The sequence below is a fragment of the Alligator sinensis genome, unplaced genomic scaffold (genome assembly GCF_000455745.1).
Source record: "Alligator sinensis unplaced genomic scaffold, ASM45574v1 scaffold215_3, whole genome shotgun sequence".
NCBI classification, from domain to species: Eukaryota; Metazoa; Chordata; order Crocodylia; family Alligatoridae; genus Alligator; species Alligator sinensis.
Genome location: NW_005842175.1, coordinates 2070892 through 2075080, shown reverse-complemented (window position 1 = coordinate 2075080; position 4189 = coordinate 2070892). Strand labels below are relative to the sequence as shown.

Below are 4189 nucleotides of genomic sequence, written 5' to 3'. Positions count from 1 at the left end.
CCTGCTAGGCTTGTCTATGCCTTGTGTCTGCCTAGGTCAGTGGTTCTCAACATTTTTAGACTCAAGGCACCCCTCAGAAAATGCCAGCTCTTAACTTTCACTCATTTTTTGACAATGGAAAGCAGAGCAATTCTGCAGCTACAAAGAACCCAGAAAGACAACAGCTGGGTACACTGTTTCCAACACAATGAATTCCTATTTGAAATCTCTTAGTTTATCCTGTAAATCCTGTCCATGTGCTGGCACACCTAAAAGTGCCAATACTGTGTGGCACTCCACCCTGCATCACCCTTGAAAAGATCTCACAGCACCTCAGGATGCCATGGCACCCTTGTTGAGAATCACTGGTATAGACAGAGGTTAAAGATCTCATGGCAGTTGACAAAAATAGTAAGCAATAACCTCACTATCCTGTCCAGTACTTCCAATCTCAGTATACAGGTTCTAATGTCCAAGGTGATAAGGAAACTATTGCTGAGCTTGTAACGGCTGCTGATCCATTTGCCTGCACAGTCACCATACTGTAAACAGCTTGCTCCCCATTTCATGATATCCCTGGAGAGAGCTGAAGTGTGTGTGAAAGATGCAACCAAATACTAATCAGTTTGATTCCGCGCTAAATTTGTTATCCAAACATTTTCCATGAGTGCACTGGTTATTGAGCCCAATATTGCTTCCTGGATGTTTTCATAAAGCTGCAGGAACTTTATTACCATGATTGTTATTCCATTAGTGCTGACCCCAGGACTGAATGAGCTGAGAGGCTGCCCACAGGACTCAGGCTAGCAAGGATTCCCAGGGGAGGTGCAGACTTTGCTAAAGGCTAAAATCTTATTGTTGAGATTATATTCAATGTGGCTGCCTTCACTCCTCTTTTTTTTCCCAGATGTATCTCAGGGCTCCCAGCTGCATTGAGAAATCTTGTCACCACCTGAAGACTGGCCCTGAGCCAAACAGAGGTGTCTGTGAGAGTGAGAGCAAGTGAAGCCAGACAGGAAAACTGAGAGTGAATTAGTACCAGGAAGTGCCTGGCACTGGAAATGGTCAGATTCCAGACCAGGGCTTTTGCTGTTTTCTGTTTGGATTTACAGATGTGCTGCACACTCAGAGTCTCCAGTGAAGCCAATGGGAGCTGTGTTTTGAATATGGAAAGCACTATAGAATGCTGTTTTCTGAAAAATTAGACACTCAAATTGGGCCCCCAAAATTGGGCAGTAGCAGTGTGCGGGGCCATGGCGCTGCGGGTCACCAGGAACAACATGAGAGTCAATGCCAAGAACAAACCCAAGGCCAGTGGGATGTGAGCGGCGGGTGCCAAGCTGGGGGGCACCATGGCCAAGCCCCGCCTGCTGCCCTGCAGGGCCCTGGGGGACATCAGCAACCACGTATGCGAGAATCCTCAGCCTAAAGCTGCCCTCAAGAAGGAAGTCAAGCCCATGGCTGAGGACAAGCCTGCTGCCAGGAAAGCTGCAAAAGCTATGGAGGGCATTGCTGAGCCTCTGAAGGAAGAGGAGCAGGTCCAGGAACCTGCCAAGTTGGAGCCTCCGTCCCCAACCACAATGGAAACATCTGGATGCATGCCAGTGGAGGAAATACTATGGCAAGCCTTTTCTGATGTGTTGCTTGATGTAGATGCAGATGATGGTTCTGACGCAAATCTCTGCAGTGAATATGTGAAAGACATCTACAGATACCTGACAGTTCTTGAGGAACAACAAGCTATCAGACCAAAATTCCTGTTGGGCAAACAAGTCACTGGAAATAGGCATGCTATACTCATTGACTGGCTTGTGCAGGTGCAAATGAAATTCAGACTGCTGCAAGAGACCATGTACTTGACAGTTGCTATCTTAGACCGTTTTTTGCAGAACAATATCATGTCCAAAAAGACTCTGCAGCTGGTTGGGGTCACAGTCATGTTTGTTGCCAGCAAATATGAATATGAAGACATTAGTGGGCACTTTTATATACTGGTATCTCTCTCTGAGCCTCAGTTCTCCACCTGTAAAATTGGGAAAATTCCCTCTCATATAACGGTGATGTCATGAAATAAGCTGTTTGCTTATTTCAATGAGATACCATAGTAGAAGCACCACAGAAAAGCCCATAAAGAAATGGGTAATGCTGTTCTTAGAGCAGAGGTTGAATAGTAAATAGTAATTGAAGCAATGAACCACACTTTGAACGAGGAGAAATTAAAATACTCAAGAGCTGCTTTTTCACTGAGCATTGTCCATCCTGTGCAATGAATAGGGCAGGGTCTCGTGTAAAAAATGTATGAAACTTAAGATAGTTTCATAATGCTTATGCACAGAAGGCGTGAAACCCTGGTATGTCCTAACTTTTTCAGCACTTGACTCTGTAACCTTTAGATTCTTTTAATCATGGGTGGTTTTTATTTGTATGCATAGGTGGGGGGATGTACATAATCATTCATACTGAACTCTCAGAAAATAATTTGACCTGTTGGGATATGTAATGAGAAAACTGGCTCTATAGATGCAGGGAGACCAGTGGATCTTGCATACCTTGATTTTAGCAAGGCTTTTAATACAGTCTCCCACAACATTCTCGCCAGCAAGCTAAGGAAGTACAGGCTGGATGAGTGGACTGGAAGGTGGATTGAAAACTGGCTGGACCATCAGGTAGTAATCCATGGCTTGATGTCTAGTTGGCAGCTGGTATCAAGTGGAGTGTCCTAGCAGTTGGTCCTGGTGCTGATTTTGTTCAATGTCTTTATCAACAACCTGGGAGATGGCATGGAGTGCACCCTCAGCAAGTTTGCAGATAGCACCAAGCTGGGGGGAGTAGTAGGTATGTTGGAGGGTAGGGCTAGGATTCAGTGACCTAGACAGTTTAGAGGATTGGACCAAAAGAAATCTCATGAGGTTCAATAAGGACAAGTGCAAAGTCCTGCACTTAGGACAGAAGAATCCCATGCACCAGTACAGGCTTGGGGGCTGACTGGCTTGGCAGCAGCTCTGCAGAAAAGGACCTGGGGGTTACAGTGTACAATAAGCTGAATATGAGCCAACAGTGTGCCCTTGTTACAAAGAAGGCTAGCAGCATACTGGGCTGCATTGGTAGGTGTGCTGCCAGCAGGTCAAGGGAAGTGTTTATTCCCCTCTATCCAGCATTGGTAAGGCCACATCTGGAGTACTATGTTCAGTTTTGGGCCCCCCACTACAGAAAGGATGTGGACAAATTGGAGAGAGTCCAGCAGAGGGTGACAAAAATGGTGAGGGGGGCTGGGGCACATGGTTTATGAGGAAAGACTGAAGGAACTGGGTTTATTTAGCCTAGAGAAAAAGAGACTGAGAGGGGACTTAATAGCAGCCTTCAACTACCTGGAGGGTGGTTTGAAAGAGGATGGAGCTGAACTGTTCTCAGTGGTGGCAGATGAAAGAACAAGGAGCAATGGTCTCAAATTGCAGCAAGGGAAGTTTAGGTTAGATATTAGGAAGAATTTTCTCACCAGGAGGATAGTAAAACACTGGAACAGGTTACCCAGAGAGGTGGTGGAAGGTCCATCTTTGGAGGTTTCAAAACCCAACTAAACAAAGATTTGGCTGGGATGATCTAGTTGGGGATGGTTCTGCTCTGAGCAGGGGTTTGGATTAGATGGCCTCCTGAGGTCCCTTCCAACCCTAATTTTCTATGATTCTATGATATGGGAGCAGTTTAAGACTTTTGTTGAGAAGCCCTTCTTTTCTCTGACCCATATCCCCATTGACCCAGCTCCTCTTCCTGCTAGTTCCTGATCTGTCCTCGAAGAATGGGTTCAGCAAAGAAAAGTAACTCATACTGGGAGGTCAGGCTGAAAGCAAGAAAGAAATGTCATAGACTATAAAGGGAGAGGAGAAGAAAAATGGCAGGGGGGAAAGACAGACAGGGAGAAGTAGTTCAGAGGAGATGAAAATTTGTTCCATGTTTAACAGTCCTTGCAACAAAAGTTTCCATGGATCTTTAAAAATTATTCTTTTTGTTAAAGAGAGAGAAAGAGAGAGAGAGAGATTGGGCAGGTGAGATATTTAACAAGAAAACCCTATTACAAGTTTGTTCTCCCCCATTGAACATAATAGAAGAAAAGATATCTTACTTTCAAAGTTATGAGTTCCCAACTATGCACATGAAACAAATGATGTATCATGGTGATATCGTCCAAGGGCACAATCAACCAATCAGAATT

General features: G+C 45.0%; 1 pseudogene; it reads left to right on the top strand.

The window, feature by feature from the left end:
• The first annotated feature begins 1076 nt into the window (after window positions 1–1076).
• Window positions 1077–2091, top strand: LOC112550662 (annotated as a pseudogene).
• The last annotated feature ends 2098 nt before the right edge of the window (window positions 2092–4189 follow it).